The following is a 25,705-nucleotide window of genomic DNA, read 5'->3' as shown; positions in this document are numbered from 1 at the left end:
ACCACGGGCCATGCAGAGTGTGCCATGCACTATGTGGACACAGTGACGGTGAGCAGGTTTATGTGCCACAGGGCACAGTCTCCTGCCTGCACTGCTGGGACTCAGCCACAGTGGTGTTGGATTCAAGGCTGGACCTTGCAAACAGAATCATGGAATGGTTTGGGTAGGAAGGAAAATGAAAGATCACCTTGTTTCAACCCCCCTGCCATGGTCAGGGACAGCTTCCACTAGACCAGGCTGCTTCAAGCCCCATCCAACCGGCCTTGAACACTTCCAGGAATGGGGCAGTCCCATCTTTTCTGGGCAACCGCTACCAGGGCCCCATCACTCTCATAGGGAAGCAATTCTTCCCAATATCCAATCTAAATGTGTTCTCCCTCAGTTTAAAGCCATTCCCCCTTGTCCTGTCACTCCACACTGTTGTAAATGAACTTCCCTGGTGGATTGGGCTGTTGGGTACATAGTTCAGGCTGGGCCAGATGCCTCCAGACCTCACCAAAACAGCTTGGCTTTGTGCTAAAAGTGCTAAAAGAGCTGGAGGTCTCCTTTCCCTGAGCAGCTTGATTACAGCAACCTTTTCCCAGAGGGCTGCATGTTTTGGGGGGTGAGGTATCCACCAGGAGGCTGAGGCAGTTGCTGGAACAGGCTCCCTGGAGTGGTTCCTACTCAGCATCCTCAGAGGAATGCAATGTTCTGCTGGACCAAGCTACAGCCAGCCTGGTGAAGTGTTACAGCCAGTCCCACTTCCAAGGAGAGTTTGTGCTGGAGACCTCTGGGGATCCCTTCCAAACAACACCTCAATGAGTCTGCTTGGCTTCTTCAGGAACTGTAGCGACAGGACAGGGAGAACGGCTTCACACAGAAAGAGGGCAGGTTTAGATTGGATATTAGGAAGAAATTCTTCCCTGTGAGGGTGGTGAGACCCTGGCATAAGTGCCCAGAGAGTCTGTGGCTGCCCCATCCCTGGAAGTGCTCAAGGCCAGGCTGGACAGGGCTTTGAACAACCTGGTATCATGGGAGGTGTCCCTGCACATGGCAGCGGGGTGGAAGGAAACCATCTTTAAGGTTCCCTTGCAATCCAAACTATTCTGTGATTCTAAAAGCAGCTCCCCTCCACGCTGTGCTGGGCAGACCTGGCGCAGCCTTTGTTGCACATCACCTCCCACCCCACACACCTCCAGCTCCCGCTCCCAACAGGTTCCTCCAGAATTCCTGTCTCAGCCAGCTACCTTTCAGACAACACTTTCTCAAGATTGTTTTAAACAAAGGGAAGAAATTTTGCTGACACTTTAATACATAAAGTGCCTCTCATTTTCTCTGTGCCAAAAAGAAGAGCTTTCTAACACACTTCCTGAGTTAACATCAGGTGTTAAACAGACGTATGCATTGTTTTAGCAAGAGCCCACGTTCTATAATAGGCTTTCTCTCTTAACAGCTTGATATAGCCTCTTCCATTAAGCATTTATTGCTAATGCTTTGTAAAGTGTAACATGCTATATATGCTATCAAAGAATGGAGCTGGCATTACTCACCCCTGAGTAATGAAACACTTATGAACGGAACCGTAGGTTAAAGAGGTGTGAATTAAGTTTAATCTCAAGGAGATCATTTAGAGCTCTGCCACTGTATCCCAGCATGCTGTCAGCAGGAGAACTGGGATCCCAGCCCCTGGGGAACCCTTCTTGCCTTTGCTTTGGAGAAGTCCTTGGTGAAAGTGCTCCCAAAGCAAGAGTTTGCCTAAATACTACCAGGCTGATGGAGATCTTGAGCTCTTCCTCAAAGGGACTCCCAGAGAGGCACATACCCTGGTTATTGACTCTCTAATAATTTAATAAAAACCCCAATCATTAGGAACCCTTTTAGACGACATACACCTCCAGCTGAGCGTTATCATATTTTTTCCTTATTATTCAATAAAAAGAAAATTAACCTTTTTTTTAAAAAATTGAGCAAATTACCTTCCCCTGGCAAGTAGCTGGGGTTTTTACACAGTCCTTGCCTAGATAAGGGCACAAGGAGGAATAACTTGATACGACAGGGTACAGCCATAAAAGAAAGTGGTGTCAAGACTGTTCTGTTGGAAAGAGAAATCATCTTGATCTCTCCCCTCCTGCTGGTCTCATCCTCCCAGGGATCTATTTATATTCACGATGCTGCACAGCAAGTCCTGCCTTTGCTCCTTTTCCCCACAAAAGCAAGCCCCAGAGCTCCAAAGCCATTGCCCTGCAAACCCTACAGCAGGATCTTGGCATAAGGCAGGAATGGGACTTTTGGTTGGTGCAAGGGATTCACCTTTTTCACACCCAACTGTCCTCTGGCATTCGGTGGCAATGGGATGACCAACTTGTGTGCATGTCCCTGAGGATTTATATGTACTGAAGTGGGACTGACCTTAGGCTGGTTGGGAGATGGTGTATTCAGTTAGGGATAACTCCGTTTTCATGGGGCAAGGATGAAGAATATTCTGGTCTTCAGCAGCACTTGCCAAGCTCACAATGCTGGGCTTTTGTCCCACATCATGAAATTCGGTACCACTGGCTTTTTCCAGTGTCAGAGCTAAGTGACAAACCCAAAACCTCAATGACATCTCTGGGGTGAAACAAACGGCAAGGCATTTTGGATGGTCTGGGCTCTGATACCCAATTCAATATGCTTCTGAACAAAAGAACTCTGAATGCCTGGATCTCCCCCATGAAAAAACCCTCAGGTTCTTGAAGAGGCTTCTGTGTGGTGAAGAAGTCAAGTCCTGTGTCTGTTTGGTCTTCCTCCATATTACTGGTGGTTGTCTTGGTGAGAGTTCAAAACGAAAACACCCACTGTGGGCTGTATCAGGCTCCCCCCAGCCCAGCCAGCCCTTGTGCACCCAAGATGTGTCACCTTAGGACACTCTGCATCTTGGGAGGGAAGAGAAATGAGGAGCAGCCATGTGGCTTCCACAGAGCCGAAGAGCAGCACAGGCTTCAGGGACAAAAAACCTCAAAGGGCTCATGAAGTTTCTAGTTGTGTCCCCTGACACAGGGATGGCCGCAATTCAAGAGTGATACCGCAACTGAGGTCCCACACACATACACACCAAGACTCTCCTGGGTTCAGCAGCATTGGGATACTCCTGTTATGCACATGTGCTCAGCTGCTGAGGTGAAACAGGGCGCCTGAGTTAATCCAGAGACAGAGCACACTTGGAAGAGATGGAGAGGTTGAACCCTCTCACCGCATGCAAAACCCCTTCACAGTTTGAAACCATGTAAAAGAAGAGACCTCCACAGGCTCCTTGTCCTAGAAGTCAGATCAAAAATGAATAGTTGTATGTGTTCCCCCTCTTTAGATGATGCATTTTCTAAACTTCTTCCAAGTGTTTCCAAATAAACAGAGGAAAAAGTTCATCCCAGGCTGATGTACCAGTGTTCATAACACTCATGGCAGGCCCTTGCAGAGCCTCTTGGCCCACCGGGCCCTGCATGGGCACAGAGGACCCCATAAAATCTCCCTGGCTGTCGCTCCTCGAGCCCAGCAAGGGTCTTGGTGAGGGATCCATGGAGTTTCCCCCACAACAGTCTCCTTTCTTCCCGGTGCCCGTGGTTCCCTTTGTGTTTACGATAACACAGGGATGCTTTATTGCATTTCGCCCGCCCGCTGCCATGGCAACCAGCAGTTGCTGCTTGCTGTAAAAATAACCCTCCTTCTTTGATAGATTTCACTTGAGTGAAAATAACCCTTAAAAATAGGTTGAAATTTCCATACTAACTCTTCCAGGAGGTTTCAGGGAGGCGAGAATGAATTCCTTCAGCCTTGGCACCAAGCTCTCACAGAGGAGCCCATGAGGATGCTTTTTGGGAGCCCCCACTAGCCAGGTCCCCCAGGGTTATGGTGGTGCTGATGACATAGAATCCTGGAATTGTTTGGATTTGAAGGGACCTCAAAAATCACCTAATTCCAACCATTTTGCCATGGGCAGGGACACTTTTTGCTAGACTCAGGGCCTCATCCAACCTGGCCTTGAACACTCCAAGGGATGGGGCACGCACAGATTCTCTGGGAAACCTATGCCAGGGCCTCACCACTCTCACAGGGCAGAATCTTTCCCTGAACCTATTCTCTTCCAGTTTGAAATCAATCCCCCTTGTCCTTTCTCTAAATACCTTTGTAAAAAGTCCCTCTCCATCTTTCTTGTAGGCTTCCTTCAGGTACTGGGAGGCCAAAACTAGGTCACCCCAAATCCTTCAGTTTTCCAGGCTGAGCAATCCCAATTATCTCAACCTTTCCTCATAGGAGAGGTGCTCCACCCCTCTAATCATCTCAGTGGCCTTCCCTGGACTCAGCCCAACAGGGACAATGTCCTTCCTGTGCTGGGGACCCCAGACCCCTGAGCTGGATGCAGCACTGCAAGTGGAAATATGTACATAGGAAAAGGGCTATGTCCACTACCATGGCCCATGGTGCCATTTTTGCACAGCACATCAATGGATGGGCCAGTGGATGTAGTGGACTTTCTGGGCTTCTTGTTATTTACTGCAAAGAGAAGAGGTGGTGTCCCCTCATTAGCTGTTTGGGGACCTAGTTGGGATAAAGCTCAGCTTCATCTTCTCAGCTCCTGTGCGCCATGGCCTCAAAAAAAAGGCTTTTCCCTTCTCCAAGGCACAGGGACCATGGGAGCTGGTGCTCTCCATCAGCACATTTTGCCACTGGCCATCAGGAAAGCTTCAGCATGGGTTTGGGATAGATAGATCAGAATGCATTAACAGCCAGAACTGGATCTCTCCCCCAAAAAAAGCTCTGCTCATGCCTGGGAGAGCTGTAATGGCCATCTCTCCACAGGCTGCATGCCCAGGCTCCTGGGGCAGCAATGCTGTGAGATTCATGGCTGATGCTGATGCTGATCCTGGGAGAGGTTCAAGTCTCCCTCCTTTGCTTCCAAGCACCTGTACTGGTCCGAGCCAGCAGAAAGGTACCCAGAGCACTGCTCCTGGATCAATGAGGGTGTTGCTCTCACACATGCTCTTGACTCATCCTCAGCCCAGAAGGTCTTTTTTTTCTCTTCTGGCTCATTTCTTTCCTTTTTGTTCTCCCAAACATTCAACTACTCTACCTCCAAATAAAAGCCAATTCACATTTTAGAGGTGGCCCCTGATTCCTCCCATGAGTTTAGGTGAGTCGAACCATAAGAAGTGGAGTAATGAGATTATGATTAAAAGCACACCTTGATAGTGGAGCATCCATCAAGCTGTCATAGAAATCGTATCTCGGAGGCTGCTCTCATCAATCTGACCTTTCAATTATTACCCAGAGTTCATGACTCTAAGTGTATATAATGCCTACCTCAAATCTGGGAACACACGCCTTTGTTTTTTTGGCTTGCCTTCTGCATGGCTGTTTGAGGTCCCCTTCACTGGCACATCAGCGACACTTTATGATGCAAATTAGCTTAAATTAGCTCTTCCCTCACCCAAAAGTTTGGTAACAAGATCAAAACACTACCAGGGCACCTGAAGGCAGCTGTTTGAAATTTTTATCAGTATAATTTTTGCTTTTTCTCAGCTATTTTAAAGCCAGTAGCCACTAAGGCTAACTCCAGGAGTGCTCTCAGCCCACATCCTGCTTTGCCTCGTGTCCCTACTGAGAGAGGAGGCTGCTCCATCTGTGCCACAGCACTTCTCCAACAGGGAAGGCCCCTCCAATCCAGCCAGGACAAGCTCACCCAGGAATCAGCACAGATGATATTTTCTGCCCAAACACCACTGGAAAATCTTGGTTTTGCGAGCTACACCCCAGCTAACGCAGTATTTCAGGAGCAAGATGGAGTCTAATTCAGCTTTCCATTGGCATCATTGGAGAATTCCTCTGCATATCTCTAGGACCAGAGCATCACTCACCTCCAACCAGCTCTATGTATCACACCCCACCATCTGTCCAGTCTGGGGGTTCTCAGGCTGAGATAAGACACAGCTTGCTTGGCACCAGCTTGGCACCTTGTTGGGTCCAAGTGAATTTCCATAGGCCACAGAGTTACCAAGCAATGAAATCCTGCCTGAGCCTTTTGTACAGTAACACATGTAGGACATAGGGCTGTCCACAGGGAATGCCTGGCACCTGGGAATGGTGCATCCTCCGGCTCCATGCCAGCTCTGCTAACAGAAGAACAAGAAAGAGCTGGCTCTTCCTACACAGCAAGTTAGGAAGTTGTTTCTAGACTGAATAAAACAAATGAAGCCATTTGCTTTATTGTTTTCCTCCAAAGAAACTATCTGGTTTTTTATAAAGGTAAACTTCCCTGCTTTTCCTGTTTGTGACTTTTCACAAACAAGAAATCGTAGCACACACATTACAGAAGAAAAGAAATCCCTGGTTGGTAGAGAAAAGACAGAGGAAATAGATATGCCTTGATTTGGGATGTTTGACAAATCAGGCCCTGAAGGTATTTTCTGGTGTTTGTATTATTGTAGGGTCTGTGCAGCTTTCTTGTATGAGTAACTATGGAATGGAAGATCTTTTGCAAAAATCTCTGTACTGCTCAGGTGCCTGAACTGTGGGAATTTCCACAAGTGCCTGGAAACCAACACCAGACTTCCAGTGTGACCTTCAATTCTGCAGCAAAGCTGTTCAGGTGAGGCCAGGTGAGACCAGGAGAGAGTCAAAGACACTCTCAAAAGAGGGAGCAGCTTTCAGCAGTGACCCTGAGGCCAACACAGCATTAGGGCATTTCTCTGCTAACACCTGGTAATCCACACAGCCCTTCCCAGTGAAGATGAGGGTGGATCCCACACCTCCCTCCATCGCAGCCCAGCCCAGCTAGCATCACTGCAGACTCATTGCTAAGCCACTGCCATTACTGGCAAACCAGACAACTTTTCAAGGGAAAAAACACTTAGCAACATTTCAGGCACAACTCTGTTTTGAAAGCTTTACAAAAGCCTAATTTGTTGAAAGAGTAAAGGCAAACAGTAATGCATCCCCAGTGCCCCAGCTCAATGGTGGGGACAGTTGTCCTTCAGCTTCAAGATGAGCACAGGACAAGGATTCATCAGCCACGCAGCCATCACAGTCTCTTTTTTGACATAACCCTTGTCACCAGTCCCATTATGCTGCACTGCAGAGCTCTGAGAACTATCTCACCAAGTCAGTTTAAATATCTCCATAGCATGGGTTTCCCAAAAGCCACCCAAGAGATCCCATCTAGCTGAGCGACCACATGTCTCTCCCTCGTGGTGCTCAAAATGAGCCTCAAGAAGCTGAGCCCAGAACTCACAGTCCAGCTCCTTGTGCCTTGCAAACCTAACCCCCTGCAGGGGGTTCAGTCTTGTTTCTAGAAGCCCAATGCAGGTTCCCCTCTGTCTGAGGACAAGGCCAGAGAGCCACACACCACTGTCCTTTCTCTCCTCTCTGGCAGCCACATCAACAAGCAGTCTGGAGGCCAGTACATCAGCAGTGCAGCCACTGCAGGATCCAGGTTGCTCTCTCCCAGCCTGGCCTCCACACGTCTCATGCCAGCAGAATCTGATGATAGCACCAGCTGGAGCTTCTCTGTCATGAAAAGGAAATGAAACCTGCAAAAGGCCCACTTCCATTTTCCCATTCTCCCTCTGAGACCAAGCCTTCACTCTAAGGAGTGAAGTCTCTGCTGTTTTAGGGAAAAACATTTCATTTACATCTCCATAATATCCCAAAAGGAAGAGGCTAGTTACAATTATCAACCCTGGCTGCTACACAGAACAAGCTGATGGGCCCATGAGTGTGTCTGACCAAGCAGTGTCCACCTCACCCATACCAAAACCTGTCACTGGAGAAAGGTAGCCCCTTTGGCTGGGCTGGGAGGGGGAGGAGAGGCCACCAGTTGTGCTCCTAGTGAGAGGAAAGTTCCCACTCTCCGAGGAGCAGAGGGGCCGGCACACTCCCACTTCACCTCCGCCCTTAAAACAATACTTAATGCCTCCCTTAAGGTGGTAACTGCAGTCAAGCTGTGCTGTCAGGAATGCTCTAATCCTGTGCTAATTTATTTTATCAAATTAAAAAATGAGCATCCATGGAACACCAGAGACCTCCTGTTCTCAGGGTCCCAGCAGAAAGCTGCATGATCCCTTTGTAAAGAGGGTTGGGGAGGGTTGTTGTTTTGCTTCTTTTTTTTGCCAAGAATATAAAATTAATAAAACAGGATTAAGGGAGATATGGTTTTAACCGATTCCTTAATCCCAGAGAAAAATTAATGAGAGCAATGCACCACTTGGCTTGACTCTCCCCACATTTGAATAATAAATAGCATCCCCCCCCCCAAAAAAAAAAAGGAGGAAAAAGGAACAAGAAGGTTGAGCTGTAAATTCTTAATACAAAGAACTTTTGCCATATGTATGTGTGCATCGCCTTGTGGTCTTGGATCTAGAAAATACAGATTTTAAGGAAAGCAGAGACCAGTTTTGGCCACACACAGATGTGTTTAAGCCAAGATTTACGGGAATCTCCACACCTTTAAGAAACAAAATACCACTAAAAGTCTGCATAATGCCCATGCTAAGCTCTGCATGCAAACATCAGCCAAGACTGACTTGGGTGCCACAATCCCAGTGCAACGTACCAGCCTCAGTCAGAGCCACTCACTCTTAATATTCCAACCTGCATAAAATACAGAATCTGAACTCCTGTGACATTCATCTTCATATTCCCAACAACACCATGTGCCAAGGGCAGGGCTGGCCTACTACAGGAACAGCTCTGTAAAGATGTGCAGATGGGATTTAGGCCACTGGACTTGAACCACTGAATAGCTGTTTAAGTACAAGGCTACCTGTAGGGTCTTCTAGTCAACAGAGCAAGGGGTGTGGGGTCCTCCAGCTTAGGCACCTATTTTATGATGGGAGGAACCATCTTTTAGAAGGACAAGGAACCCTCTGAGGGGTACATCTTAAATTCAAATGTATCCCTACTGTCTTGCCTTGGAGATGGAACATGGCTTCCTAGGGCTTACTCCAAGAGTTCCCGGAGACCACCGTGTTTCATAATTGTCTCTCAGTTCCTGGCCACTGCTCACCTGCCCTGAGGAGCTGTTCTTCTGAGGAGTCCCAGCATGCAGAAGGAAGTTTACCATCACACAGCTTCTCAAAGGATGGTCTCACCACTCTTTAATAATCTTCTTGACTCAAAGGGGAAACAAGGATCTCTTGAGGAGTAATTTTTTAACTGATGAATAGATACCAATAGTGGACCTATGTCAGACTTTCACGTGACATCACCTTGACCTAGACAAGACAAGGGCAGCCCCATTTAGGGGTAGGAAGCCCTGGATCCTAGAAGAGCATCTTAGTTTTGGAGGCCCACACCAGCTGACGGGGCAGGAGGTCAGGGACATAAGGAGGCACATCTGAATAAACACAGTCCCATCCCTGCCTGCAGCCCTTGTTAAGGCCGGCCTCTGCTTTGAACTCCTTCGTGATGAAATGATTAATGAATGCTGTGCAGACCTCTTCCCTTCCTTCCCCTGCTTTCACCTGCCACACAGAGCAATACCAAACGAGGTGATCATGACAAACACAGCTCTAATTCTTTATTAATATTAATCAGAGGCAACCTTTCCATTGACACCAGAACCCGTGCATGTGTTGGCAGGGAGGGGATAATACCATGGCAGTGACATTTCTTGGGTAGGCAATTTTATTTTATTTTTTTTTTATCTCGCACCTTCCCTTCCCCCCCTTTAATATGGGCAAGTGATACGTTGTACAAACAGAGGAAGAAAGAAGCTGATTAAATAGCAGAGTTGGAGCATAATGAAAGAAAAAGCCCACTGCAAACATCTGCTGATTGTTTTAAACGGGAGGCACCGGGAGGTGGATTTCAGGTGATACCACGGTGGCTTCTCTCATAATCCCAGCTAAGGCAGCATTAGGGCTTTGGAGCTCAGGGTGAATTTCATCCAGTCCCTGCTGGCAAGGAAAGAGGCTTAGGCAGGATAGCAAACCTCAGTCCCATCTTGGAGCAGGGCTGGGAGAACCACAAAGACACACCATAAAGCTGCCCTGAGACAAAAGGGGCCCTTTCCTTGTGCCACCACACCAAAGGGGAAGTATTATGGGTAGCAGTGTGGACACAGCCATCTCACCGACACACATTCCTACACATCAAGTTAGGAAGTTGTTTCTAGACTGAATAAAACAAATGAAGCCATTTGCTTCATTGCTGTTCACGTGTGGCTCAAGACAGGAAGCAGAAGATGAAGGTCCCTGGTCACCTACAAGAGGTGCACCTTTCCAGCTGGAGGTGGGTTCACATGAGCAGCCACTTGCTGGGATCCGCGCTGGTGAATCAGAGATCACTTTGGGTTGGAAAGGACCTTTGAAAGTCACCTAAACATTAGATTTGCAGAGTGAGAAAAGCTGTTTGTGGGAGAAGCCATCCAATCCATAAGGATGGAGACAACCATGTCCCCTCCTTACCCTAGGGGAGCTGGGCACTTTTCTCCAGCTGGGAGGATGGTCACTGAGCACAGGCAAGACCTACAGGTTTCCTTTGCCGCCCAGTTGTTGATTTTCCAGCTTTCCCCATCCTAATAGCCAAGGGACTGCAGGGAGACCTGTACCGAGAGAAGCCCCTGATTCTCGGCTAAGTGCAACTTCCCTCTCTCTGTCTCTTAAAACAAATAGATTTTCATTGAAATCAACATATCTTTCTGAATTGAATAGGTTTTCATGGGGACAATAAATTTCTTCAAAACAATGCATTTTTATTACAACATATTTTTGTTCAAACCAATACTTTTTGACAACCAGATATTAATGACCAGGCCAAAGCCGTAAATTTGCCTCAAACTATGTGTTTACTCATGGAAGGAAATAATTTTTCTCATACAAATACATTTTTATTTGAATCAATCCTCTTTTTTTCCACCCCCAAAAATCAGATACACTTCTGGGAAGGAAGGGGGAAAGCTGCGTACCCAGGAAAGCCCCTTCACTTTGACAGGTATTGAGTGCTTGTGAGGATTGTCTCACTCCCACCTTCCAAAGCCCAGAAGCTCCAGAGGTCACGTGAAGCTTAAAACATAAACTTTTTTTCCATTGCCAATGTACCCACATTGTCACCCAGCTTCAGGCAGGTCCTGCAGAAAAAAAGGTTATGTCTCACTCCCCTTGTTTTGCTGTTTGCTGTTTGAAGTTGTGTTTGCAGAACCCAGTTAAATAATCCAGAGCAGGGCAGAGATGCTCAGGAAGGGCTGTCCATGCCTTGGACTCCTCCATCCACTTTGAGGAAGCTTTTTGTTGCTCTTGGTTTTGGGAATTTTTTTCATCTGAGATGGCTGCTGCAAGGCCCTGGGGACACACACACGGGTCAGATATGTCTCATTAGTCCTGTGTCTTTCCTTGCAACCCACCTCTCAAACCTCCTTGAAGCCCATGTGAGAGACCTGAGCCCCCTGTGTGGGGTCCAGCCCACCAGGGATGTTGGTCCTGCACATCCCTGGCCCTGAAGAGCCCAATCCTGCTCCAGCAGTGAGGGCCTGAGAGGTGCAGGAGGAATGGGGACAAGGGGTTGGCATCAGGGCTGTGTTTGCTGGTGTTGCAAAGGCTTTGGCTGCTACTTTTGCAACTAATTCAAAGCCTAAGCAGGAGCAAATCCCTCATCTCCTCCAGATCCTGTTTCCCCAGCTGACCATCCATACCAGACACATCCCCCCACTTCAGCAGCTGCCCACACTCACGCGCACCTGAGCCCTAATCGAGAAAAATCATGTTTTGGTGGCAAGTAGCTGCATTCAACTGCTTTGAGCCACATTTCCAAGCCTGGACCTGAGTCAGAGCCTGGGGATCCCAGGCAGTCGGAACATTAGGGGCTGACAAGGGTTCATTTCCCGTGGCCCCTGTTGGCCGCTCTTTGTTGAGCTTCCCCAGTCCATGTAAACATGCTAATTGCTTGGGCTCAGCACAGGGCTGGATTCCGTGCTGTTTGTTTTCCATTGAATAGGATTAGGGATTCTGACACCAATGATTAATCGCCGTGCTGCAGACGGCTGACGAGCCCGGGGAAGGCGTCCTCTCCGAGCGGAGAGCATGCACAATCTCTGCCAAGCAGCTGCCACTGACTTCTATCTAACCCTCTGCATCTTGCCCTTTATCCTCCCTCTTCTACCAAAATGTCTCATATTCACCAAGCCAACCCCAGGCTCCCAGGGAGCAGTGGGAGAGGGGCCCTGGGCATCCCCTGCCCTGCTGTCAGCCACCTCGATGCCCCATCCTCTGTGCCACTTCCTACACCAGCTTATCCCTGCATCCCGTGTTGCAAAAACCCTCCCAACACACTGCACTGCTTCAGCCAGCCCTTCTCATACTTCCTATTAATGGCCAGGGAGATTCACAAAATTTTTCCAGCTGTCATCACCAGGGCACAGAAACATCACATAGCAGCCACGTCTCTTCACCAAGCAACGTAAAGGCACCAAATGCCCCACCAGTGCCCCTCAATGGGCACAGGGCACCCAGCACTGGCCCCCAGGCCCCTTCCAAGTCCAAAGGATGTCCAGGGACCTGAGCAAGGCAGAGAAGAGCAATGGGAGCACTGAATGCCTTTGCCACCTCTACCCTCTGCTCATGGCTGCAGAAACATTTCTGTGTTCCCATTTTGCCCAGCAGCAGGTGAAGAAGGGATAGAGCAGAAGAGGTGGGAGAGGAGAAAGGCTGGAGAAAGCGGCCTTACAGGAGGCAAACCTCAAATAGTTGCAACCATTGAGATTACCTCTACTCCTGACCTTGCAGAAGGAGTGCTGGAGGCAAATCCACCCATCTCTGCTGGTGCCTTGTGCAACATACTGTCACTCAGACAAGTGATGTTCATAATGGGTTTGTGGGAAAGGCCTGGCCTGCCTTTCCATCTGTACCTTCTGCTGACTCCCCTCTCCAGCACTGCCTCCCCATACGACATTCCCTTGAATTATTTAGACTGGTAAATCTTCCTGCATCTCACATCTTTAGTCCATCTGTTAGCTGGGGCTTTGCCTTTATAGGAACTGTCCTTTATGCATGCCGGCATCTGTCAACAGTACACTTGCCTCTTTTATTCATGATCTTCCGTGGGAGATGGTACAAGCTGCAGAAATGCCTCATTTCTGGTATGCATTTCATTTTAATGGAAGATTACATGACTGGGGCCCATTTTATTACTTCTTGCCCTGCACATTCATCCATCACAAGCCCCATTTGCTGAGCCTGCACTGGGACAGCAGCCATCAGCCTGCTCACGTTGGATTCCTCCCATGCCGCTCTCTCCCCCCCTTCGGGATGGGGAGGAAGCACATTTTGTTCAAGGAGGGGAAGGACAGCAATGGGAACTGATCCATCACGGGGCTCGGAGCTAAGTCAGGGTGGTGGCTAAGCCCAGTAGTTCTGGGAATCAGGCCTGGGAATCCAGGGGTCTCACCCCGACATGTATCTCCTATACCTGTGTTCAGCTTCACACAGTCCCTTCCCAATCCACACCACCGATGGGTGTTGGGGTACGGCTGCTGAATACCTCAGGGCTCCTTGGAAAGACTCCACACCCCCAAATAAACACACACAAGTTCCTTAGCTCCCTTCCTCAAGCCATCCATGATTCCCTGCACATCCCACTCCCACCTTGCACACACACACACGCTGCTCACATGCAGCACCGGGAGCAGCATAAATAAAATCAATGTGAACCAGCAGTGGTAATTAAACTGCCGGTGGTATTTGCAGCCTCTCTCTCCTGTAAGGAAGGTTGCATGCAATTAGTGAAAACATTTTGGACTGGGAACAGTGCCAGTTTGCTCTGTCCTTTCTTTCAACTCCCACAGAAACCCAAGGACCCCTGATTATGCTCCAGACTGCAAAAATAAAACCCCAGTAAAAACATTCCACTTTTACATTGTGGTTCCCTGAATTAAGGGTTTACTGTGACCTGAAGCAGCAAGCAGGGTCAGAGGGGCCAGAAATGGAGGTGACCTCCTCAGAGATGTGGGGACTTCCCCAGCCCACAGTCCTCAGGCAGCATGAGACACAGGTGGCCATTTTAACCCAGAAAACAGTGTCTGTCCTCAAAAATCCCAGCCATGAGACTTTGCACTAAGGAGAATTTCTTCTCCATCGTGTTCAGATGAGATTTCAACATTTTCACTAAAGACTTGCTCCAAAAGTTAGGGCAACCCTGGTGTCTTGATGGGGTTCAGACAACACTTTTAGTTTAACTTGGTTAGAAAATGGAACTTACATGAAGTAATATGAGCCAGTCCTCAGCTGAGACTCCAAGTCAGTCCTTGGTGGGCTTCGAAGCATGGAAAACCTGAACAATAATCATTCAAAGCATGGAAAACCTGAACCATAATCATCACTGTTGGCTGGGATGCCAGTTCTGGCTGGGAAAGAAAAATGAACAGCTTTTGGATGACAAGGAACCCTATGGAAAAGCCAGTATTCTTGAGCAACCTACAATATTAGTACATACTAAAAAAATAGGAAAAAATTGCCATAAATAACGTGCTAACTACCACAGCAGAAATTCAGGGGGAGAGAGCCCAGACATGCCTGGAGAAGAAATATGTCAGGCAACTGTCTCCAAACCAACTGGGATGAGCTGGAAGAGGCCAAGCATCTCCTGCAGACGGGGAAAGAGCCCTTGCCAGAAGCTGCTCCCACGCACACGCACGGTGCTTCAGAGTCAGTGGGGAAACCTGTGAGCGAGAGCTCCTCACCCAGCAGCCAGGAGGAAACAGCACCACGTGTGTCCCATATGGCAGGAGAAACTGGGAAGAGTCTGGGCAAGCAGCTACAGCAGAGACTGAGGGAAGCAGACAACACATTTCATCGGGTTGCTCAGCTAAATGGTCACAGTAACTTCCACCTAATGTTCAAAACAACCTTAACTCTGCCCCTATTTCACACCCAGTAACCCCCTCTAGTAGCTGCTCTCCGTATTGTCCAACCTGATGGCATAACTCAGCAATTTCCTTTCAGGAATCAATGAGAACAAATGAAAATTTAATACATTCTCCAGACAACCCAACTCCTTTCTCTCCCCCATGGTAAATAAATAATGTGCTAGTCAAATGATGGATGGAGTGCTCAGAAACTGGTGGCCGAGTGCTATTAGGGGCCGGGGAGGATGGTGGAGATGTGGTCTAGCACAGGATGACGTGGTGGCCATGGGTGATTTCAGCACATAAAGAAACCAGGAGCGAGAGGGGAGGCACGGGGAAGTGTCTGGTTGATGCAGGAGGGGGGCATGGAGCAGGCTGGGCTGTCTTGTTAGGGCTTATACACAGGGCTTATTTGGTTTCTCCACATGACTAAATCCAAACCCTGGTGCTGTCAATGAGGAAAAAACCAAGTGAAATTCCTTTTGTCTTCAGCCAGGTTTGGGTCAGGAGATTTGGCTGGATGAGGATGTGAGATTTTGGCTTATCTGGCAGCAAGTGGCTGGACAAGGCAGAGAATGGTCTGAGAGATCTTCAGCCAGCACAACAGAGGGACAACCGAATGCAGATGCACTGCATGTCTCTCAGAGCCAACAGGAAAGGTGGAAAAATGGAGCTAAAAACTAAGGAGGGGAGACCTGACTGCAACATCACCTGGACAGGAAAGAGGTAAAGTTTCTTACTTGCTCCCCAGGTTGGGTGACCTTTTACAACCTGTGTCCTGGAACACATGCTTGTCTAGGAATTGTATCTCACCTCAAATGAAATGTAGAGGTTTGCCTTTTCCCTTTGGGCTGTCAGATGTGTCCCTGGAGCTCCACAGAACATGGCCATGTGGAGTCAAGACAGGGCTGTTGGAGATGAAGCTGGGATGCACTAGCAGGACCTGCTGGAGAAACAACTGTCAACCTGCAGCTCCCAAAGTGTGTGGTGGACAGGACAGATGGTGGCTGCCAGGGACATTAACCTGGGGCAGATCTCCACATCTTCACCAGGACAGGACATTGCACTCATTAAGTTGTAATAATCCACACCTTCAAGCCCAGGTTTGGAGCTCAGGTCTAGGAACCTGAGGGAGCAGTACTGACCTCATTTCTCACTGCAAGCCACTGAGCAAACACAACATCTGTACCTCCCAGAGGCCAGGTCCCAGGTGGTGTGTGTGGTCCTCCTCGCATCCCCCTCTCTTGCGCCACACAGCTCTGGCTTCTGATCCCCTTGAACTTCAGGATGCACAAACAGTGCCTGCATTGCCTCGTCCCACAGCTGTGCTTATCTCCCAAGCCGACTGTGTACCTCCTTATCTCTGGGGAGAGCCTCTGTGTAAATATTGCTGTAAATTCTTTGGCTTCCCTTCCAAGTAGCGCTGTTCTTTAATGCCTTCCTTGTAAGACCTGCTTGCCCTACCCCAAGCCATTAGCTGTAACAGGACATTAATACGGAGGGGGTTTGGTATCTCTTAGGGATGTTGACCTCTTTCACTAGAAGCAAGGCACCCATTACAGAGCAATGATAAATCACAAGCCTTCCACTCCTTCCCCAGCAGGCACTTCTTTGCATGCATAAATACAAACAAGAGGCGCCCTCGCTCCCTGCATTAACTCAGGCAACACCCAAAAGCTTTGTCAAGCCTGGGGCCAGCTTGTCCCCTCAGGTCTCCCTCACCTCTGTGCATCCTCACAGAGCAAGGCACCCTCCAGCCTCTGGGTCCCAGTGTGGTCCTCCTTTGTGCAGGTCATAGCTACATCCATGTGTAGCTCCAGAATCAGTGAGCCAGAGCATCAACTCTTGAAACCATGGTGCTGCCAGAGACATCACAGATGTTCACACAGCACCAGGTGGACAGACACCCAGTGGGCCAGGGAAGGACAAAAATCATCACTGTTTTCCTTCACAGTGGGACAGCACCTCCCCATCACCTCTGCCAGCCAGGCTGTCTCAGAGCAGAGACTCTACCCAAAGCTTCCCAAAGAAGGCAGCATTTCTCCAGACAGCCCATTTTTTGTTATATTAAGGAGCTGTTGTGTTCAATGTTGAGCACGAGCTTTGCCCATTGAGCTGACCAAGCACAGAAGACACAGCAGGCCTCATGACCTGCACAGGGAGTGGGACACACTAACAGAAACCTTTGGATGCCACCGGAGCTGGGCTGCCACCATCCCTGTCCTCAAGCTCATAGAATCATAGAATATCCTGAATTGGAAGGGATCCACAAGGATCATCAAAGTGCAACTCCTGGCCCTCCACAGGACTACCTCAAGAATCACAAGCTCTACTCCACCTGAACCAACCTCAGACTCACAACTACAAGCCAGAAAAGAGTCTTACAGATACCAGGCCTCCAGAAATTTTCCTGACATTCTTTAACATGTTTTTCTACCGTGACAACCAGTTCTTAAAACCTTCTTCCATTCCTCTTTTTTTTTTTTTTTTTTTTTTGGCATAAAATCAAAAATACACTTGGAGACCTTGCTGGCTTGAACCTTCAGATTCAGACTTTGAGAGCTGACAACCCTGTTTTCACTATTGTTTTTTAAGCAAGGAGGAAAAAGAAGCACCAAGCACCAAAAGCAAGAAATTTGGCTGAAAATTGACATGTTCAGAGAAAAATTCTGCTCTGGCAGGAAAAAAAAAAAAAAAATCAACATCTGTTTGTCAGAGAATTGCTTTTGACAGGAAACTATTGACCAGGTCTAACAAGCAGGGTTGGACCTGTTGGAGTAGGAGCATGGGTTTCCTCATCCATCCCGCAGTCTGTAGTGCAGGAGTGCTGAGTCCAGCCAGCTCCTGTCTGCATTAGCAGCCAATTTGCTCTCAGACCTTCATGGAGGAGCTGGAAAGCTGGAGAGCATCTGAGCCATGCACATCCTTGTCCAGGGTTGTGCTCCCGTGCAGCAGCTCTGATCGGGGAATGGAGTGTCTTCCTGGCATGCCCTCCTCTGCACTCATAAACAGCCTCTTGCAGCCACCTCTGCTCATCCTTTAATTACATTAAGGCAAGATTTCTGCTGAGCCCAGCACAAAGCTGGATGCCTGGTGGTGCGAGGAGAAGCAGGTGTTCCTCCTGGTCCTGGCTCTGCTCACTCCATCCTGGTGTTCTGCCTCAGTTTCCCTGGTTTGACAAGTGTTCCTCACCCTCACACAATGTTGCTGTGCTCTGCTTGCAGCTAAATACTAACCCACCCTCACAGCAAATTTTTTTGCTTAGTTTGAACAAACAAATTAAAAAGCCCCAAATTATCACCAGCTGATTCAGAGCAACAAGTCTGGTCGGAGCAGACTGAAGGGTTGGATCTAAACTGCTGGCAATGAATGAATCCCCTCCATTCCTGCACTGTGTCCAGGCACAGCTGTTTCCTCGGCTGTTGTTCTACTTTGGACTCTGGCTGCCGCATTTAAAACTTCTCTGCTTTTCCATGCTCACCTCCTTCCTGGCAGCTCAAGGGCTTTCGCTCCCTGGGGCTATCATTAATCGGTTGTGATTAGAGGTCAGCTATAACCCTTTCACAGCAGCCTCTTGACTTCACTCTCACCCTAGGGAATGCACTCAGGGACAGAGAAAGAAGCATGTTGAAATATGGCTTTTTTCCCCCCCTTCCTTACTGTAAAGCCCTCACTGTCATCAGAGTAAGGAGCTGTTCACACTTGTGACACAAAGCCAGGAAATCAAGGCTCTCTTACTCCAGACTCTGCAGCTGGTTAATGACCTTGGGCAAAGGGCTCCATTTCTCTGTGCCTTAGTTTTCAGTGATACTTTAAAAAAAAAATATGGGGGAAGAGAAGGATTGTATTTCTAATAAGGGCACTGGCTCCAAAGATGAGACCTAGAGGGCAAAGTCTGACTGTGACACCATTAGCAAGCCATGTCACCAGCTCTTGGTAGCAGAGAGAGTTTCCAAGGAAGGTGCTTTCCAGTCTAAATGAAATGGGAAGGCACAGGCTGAAGGTGAGAGCTGGGCTGGGCAAGGCTCATCAGCCCTGCACCAAACATGGTGGTCACTGAACCACACAGAAAATGGGGTGGGGACAATGGGAATTCACTGTAGGATCAAGCTCCATCTAAGTCACTTTTTACAGGAGCATACATGTGCAACATGGGCAGATCACAACAGCCTTTTTGCAGTCCAAGCAGCCCTGTAGGGGCAAACATGACTTCAATTATGTGTGATAAAGGCCGTCTGGTATGGTGGGATCTGCTCTCAACCTGCGGCTGCCTGACCATGAAACCTGTTTGCTCCCAGTACATTTCCATTCCCTGTCCCACCTGGAGCAATTTAGCAGAGGAAGATCTCTCTCCCAAGGAGCAACATAACAAGACCCAGGCTTCAGTAAGGCATTAATGCCATATAAATAACCATGGAGCCATCAGAGGTGCAAATCCGCTTTGCTGTTCTACATGATAACACCCTTATAAAGGGACAGCTCATTTGGCAGGTTATTCCCTGCCAGGATGAAGGGAATGATAAGGACATCGGCTAACCTGTTGGTAAATGATGGGAGGTGGATTCCACACAAGCCCATAAAATTAATCCCTACAGATCAATCTTTCCTCACCTATTTTTCTGCAATTGCCTGGCTGGCAAAAATATGCACAAGTGATGATGAGGTATATCCAATCTTCTCCTAGTAGGATATGGGTTTCCATTCAAGCCCAAGACTTCAGGATGTCCATAAAGGCAACTCTCCAGCCTAGTGTAAAAGAGAGCCTTTAGCATCTCATTATGCAGAGGGGTAAATTATGCCATAGTAAGTCATCAATTCTTCTCGTCTCTACTGGACAAGGATGGCTGAGAGGACCTGGCAGTGAGGACCATGTTGGGAAGGATGAGAAAAAGAAGCCAGTCAGAGACATTGGTTTAGGACATGCTGTCTGCCTCTGTGGCTTTCTCAGCTGTGGCCCCAAAAACCATCAAAGCATGCTGCTGCCAGGTGACAGCATGAGGATGCAGCAAGAGTGACATTGTCATACACATACAGGTGTGATGTCACCTATATATATGTTCAGCTGTCCAGACAGATCTTTAGTGGGTAAAAACTTGTAGGTTTTAGACCAAACCCATGGAAAACTGGACCTTTATCAGGAGCTTTGTTCCTGCTGGACATTTAAAATGGCGCCACTGAGCGGGAGCCATCACCATTCCCACTGAGGGATGAGTGAAACAGCAGGTACAACTGGGGCCGCGTAACAGAGCTGGGAAATTATGTCCTGAGTTACACAGAACATTCAAATCCTTTTTATGTGGACACCTCTGAGTGCTGCTGCAGGCAGCAGAGGAGCTCAGAAGCAGGGTTAGCAGTGGGTAGGAATGCCACTTGATCCAAGCACAAGTGCAAGGACTTTAAAGATGAATTTGTACCTGGGACAAGTTCACATTGGCTTCAGAAAAATATCAGGCATGGTACCTGCCAGAGCCAGGTATCCTCTTCAAGAGATGGGGAAGCCTTCAGCATGCAGTCAAGCAGAACACTCCTTCTAGAGGTATTAAAGCTGTAAATAAATTAATTCACATGTCACTGGTGGCTGAGAAGTTTGGGGAGAGAGTCAGGGATCAAGTGACATAGGCACAACATGGGGCAGAGCCAGGATGGCTCTGGATCCTGGAAGTCTCCCCTCCTCCTTCTCAAAAGGAGCAGAGAAAGGAGGGACTGTGGCAGGCAGCACAATGGCTGAGGACCAGGCAGAAGAGCCCCATGAAGGGGATAAGAAAAAGGCCAGAGGGGACTAAAGTGGACAAGGAGTGAATAAAAGGTGCTTGGACAGGCTGGGAAAGGGAGGCTGGTTGCAAACCACACCTGGAAAGCCAGACCAGCCCAGGTTAAACTCTTACCACTCACACAGTTTTCCATGGAGATATATTCCCAGTTGCTGAAGTCAGAGACTATGGGTTGTAGGAAGCATCCCACAGATTTCAGAGGTTTCTTGGCTATAGCTCTGCTCAACAATACCTGTTTTGCTGGAAGAAAAAAGCACAAAAAGCAAAGGCTGCTGCATGTTCTTTCCCAGTAGCATGCAAGTATTCAGCCATCTGTAAACATCTGGAAGCTGGTGGAGTTCAGCACTAGATGTACTTTCCCAAAAGAAGAGGACAAAAGTGACATGGTTTTGTGAAAAATGAGGGCATTTATAATGAGATCCTTCTGGGAATCATTGGAACTGGGACCCCCTGGAAGCTCTTGACTGGGTTAACTCCTGTTGAAATGAGAACATCCGTGAACAAGGGCCACAGGGACCCAAACAAACAGAACTGCAAAACTCTGTGCCCACCAGCCAGAATTTAGGCTATTTAATAAAAAGTTGCTATTCTGGCCACATCAAGTCCACTTACCTTTCTGGCCTGGAGACATGACTTGAGCAGGTCCTCTCACAGAGGCCACACATGGACAAGTCCTGGAGGTTGACACAGCCCCTGGATCAATTTTGAACCTGGAGGGGGACTTCAACCTCAAAGCAGCACATTTGGGTCACCTCTCCTGCTTACACTGGTACCAGTTCCTTGGCCCTGGAAAGTTAGACCCACTCTGTGTCAGACCTCAGCTTTCCAGAGCCAGGTTTGAACACTTCAGTCCCTGGAGCCTCGCCTGAGCTGTCAACGCAGTGAGGGGGAAGGAGAAATGTACTGTCAGGAAATGTAATCTCTGAAAAGTGCAGAAATCCAACTGTGGGAGGATTTACAGGAGTTCAAAACTAAGGGACGCCAGGAAAGACAGCTAAATAAACACATAGATCATGCATCTTGAAAGCTGATGTCAAGATCGTAAAAAATCAACTCGATTATAGGAGCAGACAGGTGGCGATTGGTGCAACCACTACGCGTCGTGTCCTGGAGCCTCTGGCTGGCCCTGTCCACTGGAAAGAGCACTCAGCAGATGTTTTCCTGATTATAAATGCTGTATAATTTATAATCCACAGCTTTGCACTTAAAACGATCCTGAAGCTGTGGGGAGGCCAAGGGGTAGAGAGGCCAAATCCCTCCCATCCATTAATGCAACCAGGCCCCATCACTGCCCAGTGACATGGAGAACAGGCTGCTCCCGTGATGTGTTAGGGACTGGGTGCTCTCAGCAACAAGTATGGGGGACCTTAGAATGTCAGTTTGATGCCATCGAGTTACCTGCTTTTGCATCCTGCTCCAGAGCCACCATGAATATCCACCATGTGACAGCAGCAGAGGGGTATTGCTCCTGGGAAGAGAAGTCCCTCTCGATGCTATGCCAGGCTCTGCAAAAGGCAATCAAGCTCTTTTCATCCTTTTCTCTCTCTTCAGAAGTTGTCTGAGTCTTGCCAAGATGTCCATGAGAAATCTGCAAGTGTTATGTCTCATATCACTCAGAATTTGCAGAGCAGCACCTTGAAATGGAAAATCCAGCACTTCCTCCCCCTTTAGAAAAATCACATCTAGGGGCCCACGGGGGAAAACAACGAGCTATAAAAGTGTTCTGAACATCTCTTCTCATCTTGGCACAAAACACTGCTCTGGGCTTTGCCAGCAAAGGAAATTGAGCACCTCGAATGCCTGGTTTGAGACGATAAACAGACTTGCTCCCAGCCAGCTGAAATTGCTCCAGTGATCCCTATGGCCTGATGTTCCTGGGCAGATCTCAGTGCCCCCCTTTACCAACGGCTGAAACCACATACCCTGGGCTGGGCACCCAGACTGACACTGGGATGTCAACTGCAGAGCCACGGGACATGCTCCCTGCTGGGACATGGAGGAGCACAGCCTGATGGAAGGATGTCCACCCAAGGGCCAGAAGAGCTGATGGGGTCTTGCCCAGAGCTGCCTCAGGTGGTTTCAGGCTCATGTGTGAGCAAGAGAAGACTTTTTGGGACAACAGCTGGCTCCCAAGTTACAAAGTGCTACTGCAGCTGAGCTGACAAACCCTCTGTGGGCTAGAGGGACTCCCCAGCTCAACTCCCTGCTAACCCAGCACTCCCTGCTCATATGGCCACATTCCCATGAGGAGAAAGTGGAGCAGATGCAGACAGCACGTCCTGGCTTGCAGCACTGTCCTTCCCAAAGGAGATCCCACTGAGGCTGGGAAAGACGCTGGAAACACGCCGAGGGCCAGGGAAAGGCTGCCCGCCCAGGTGGGGCTCAGCCCGAGCCCCCCAGCCGGGCTACCCTGCTGCCGGCAGCCCAAGCCAGCAGTCTCTGACCCCCCTCTAGTGGCTATAAAACATAGCCAAGTTCACGAACCCGCCGCCACAGCCACCTGCTCTGAGCGCCAAGCAGGCTCTGGGTGCTGGCACCCCGGGCTGGGGGGCAACTGGCCCCGGCAAGGCGAGGGCAAGGCTCTGGACCAGGAGAGCGATGGGATGCCCAGCTCAGTTCCATCTCCCAGCCCAAACCCACCCTCCAGCCCCGCTGCGGGGAGGATGCTGAGACATGGAGAGAAGGTGGTGCCAGGGCTATATTCCATCCTATGCCCTCCATTTATTAATAAATAAAGAAATAATAATATAAAAGCAAAGATCCCCCTCCAAGTCCCCACAGAGTGGTGGAAGAGGCCACCAGAGGCAATCTCCCTCCACACTGTAGAGCAAGGCTCTGCCCTTGCTCTGGAGCACAGGACACACCTGAGGGGAGCAGACACACCTGAGGGCTACCTGCACAGCAAGGCTGGGAGCAACCGTGCCCCTGCTCCACCCCAGAGGCACAGACTTCACCAGGGACAGATTTTCAGCCACTGTCAGCTGGGACAGGACAAGGAACCAGGAAGCACTTCCTTGCTGCAAGGCCCAGAGGAGATCCCACTCCCTGATCCTGAAAGGATGAGAGTTGGAGATGTAACCCTCTCATGGGAAAGCAGCAGCCCTAAGGCAACACAGCACAGAGGCAACAGCATCCCCTGAGAGCTTCTTCCTCCAGCCCCAAAGAGAAAACAGGGGAACCAGGGCGGGTTTGGAGGAGGATTTAGGTGGCAACAGGCACAGCCTCACCAGCAGGGTTGATAAGAGCATCTCTGCAGGGCTGGGATCCCAAATCCCAAAGGCTTTCCTGCTACAGCAGGCACGCATCCACATACATCCTCCCAAAGAGGCCCATGGTCTCTGTACCCCTCCAGCCCTCCTCAAGTTCACATTGAGACAGTGCCATGAACACTGAATCACAAAATAGTTGTTATAATAAGTGCTGTAAAACATGCTGGTGCTTTTTAGCTTCCCAAGGAAAGTGGCTTATGCAATTACACCGTAGGTTTGTGTGTTTCAATTGCTTTGGAACCTGTCAGCTAATTTTAACCCAATTTAGCAGAGACAGAAAACTCAGAGAGTTTTAGTTTCACTAGGCTGTCAGCTAAAGGACAGACACCTTCTTAGTGTCCTCCCTTGAGCAAGGGCTGCAGTGTGATCTCAGCCTCTTACCAGACACCAGAGACTCCCCGTGACCTTAACAAGCAAACCAGTGCAGGAAAGGGGGGATACAAGAGCTCCCATCCCTCGCCCAATCTCATGACAAACCTGTGGAAAAGCTGCCTTTCCACCTGCCTCAACTCTAACCATTAAAACCCATCACATTTCATTTTTCTCTGGGAAGCTTAGTTCTTTTCATCCTACGTTTTTGATAAACTAAAAAAGTACAGTTTCCTTTGGCTAGTGATTACCATCAAACACCATTAAAAGAAAAACTTGAGAAGGCTTTTCACCAGAATTTAAGATGTTCTTTTTCCTCTTTTTTTCCCCCTCTTTGTAATTGCTCACTAGGGAAGGGCAAGAGAATGAACTGAGCATTTTTGGGCAAAAGTGACAAAAACTGTGATGAAATATAAGGCAATCCAGTCACATTTGGATGGAAGAAATGTTCTACCAGCTACAGAGTGTTGCCACCTGCCAAACATCTGACCTTGAAAGATCGGGCCAGGTTTAGTATGCGTGGTACAGACAGGGTTTTAATACAAGAGTTTCAGCTATATATAGGAACTCATCCATTTTCATTCTTTAAAACAAAATGCAGAAGAAAAGCCTTGGTGGAGCCCGGGTGTTTGGTAGCCAGTGTACCCTGGCAGCACTGAGAGGCTGACAATGCAGGAGAGCCCAAAGGAAGGAGCCTGGGAAACCTCTCCAGGGGACATGGTGTGAGACCATGGTTAGTGGTCAGCTCTCAAAACAATCTGCTTGTGTTTGGCTGGGGCTGTCAAGATGAAATTAATCTTGCCTGGGCAGTCAAAGTTTGGATCTACCTTCGCTAGCCTCTAATGAAAAATGCATAGTGGCAAGCATTGGAAAATCCCTGACACTCAGCACCAGAGGGTACATTTAAGTAATTTTATGAATATAGATCAATAAAACTAATGCACTTACAGCTGCTGTGTGAAGTATTCAAGCTAGAATAAAAGTCATCTTGTATTACAAAGCCCTGTATTAATTCCTTGCACCTATTGTTTTACATATTCAATTAATCTTAGTTGGCAGAGAGCAACTCATACACGGTATTAAAAGCACAAGGCACATGAGGCTGTATCAGAGAGCCCAGACATCTTCATAATCAGGAGTGAGCTTGGAGGAAGGTGCCCCTACAAGAGCCCACTGCCTGCAGGCTGGAGGATAAGACATCAGGTGGACTGGAGACATGAGAGGAAGTCTATGGCCATGCTGGGACTTCCAAATCCCTGTGTGTGTGGTGTCCAGGACAGCACATGTCTCTGGGGACTTGTTCAGAGAGGGATCTCGAAGCATCAGGAACTGCAGGAAGAAACACCTTCACAACTTAGGTGGGGATGGAATTAAGACCTGGAGCACTGGTCACTACAAGACCCGGCCATTTGCCTGTGATTCACTTCCAGTACCAGCCAGAGGAGCAG

General features: G+C 48.7%; 1 long non-coding RNA gene across 1 annotated transcript in view; it reads right to left on the bottom strand.

Annotated features, from left to right (window-relative positions):
• Positions 1-9,555: 9,555 nt before the first annotated feature.
• The window catches only part of LOC116448368, a 39,428-nt gene continuing 23,278 nt past the window's right edge, over positions 9,556-25,705 (bottom strand). Inside the window, exons 5-11 of the long non-coding RNA XR_004241908.1 lie at positions 22,018-22,124; positions 20,734-20,859; positions 20,309-20,393; positions 19,460-19,594; positions 15,662-15,791; positions 14,203-14,347; positions 9,556-11,291 (exon numbers count right to left, since the gene is read on the bottom strand). This is a non-coding gene — a long non-coding RNA (uncharacterized LOC116448368). The remainder of the gene's footprint in view (positions 11,292-14,202; positions 14,348-15,661; positions 15,792-19,459; positions 19,595-20,308; positions 20,394-20,733; positions 20,860-22,017; positions 22,125-25,705) is intronic.

This window comes from Corvus moneduloides, chromosome 9 (assembly GCF_009650955.1).
Source record: "Corvus moneduloides isolate bCorMon1 chromosome 9, bCorMon1.pri, whole genome shotgun sequence".
Classification (NCBI taxonomy): Eukaryota; Metazoa; Chordata; class Aves; order Passeriformes; family Corvidae; genus Corvus; species Corvus moneduloides.
Note: the sequence above shows the minus strand (reverse complement) of the source record. Positions and strands in the feature narration are given on the sequence as shown.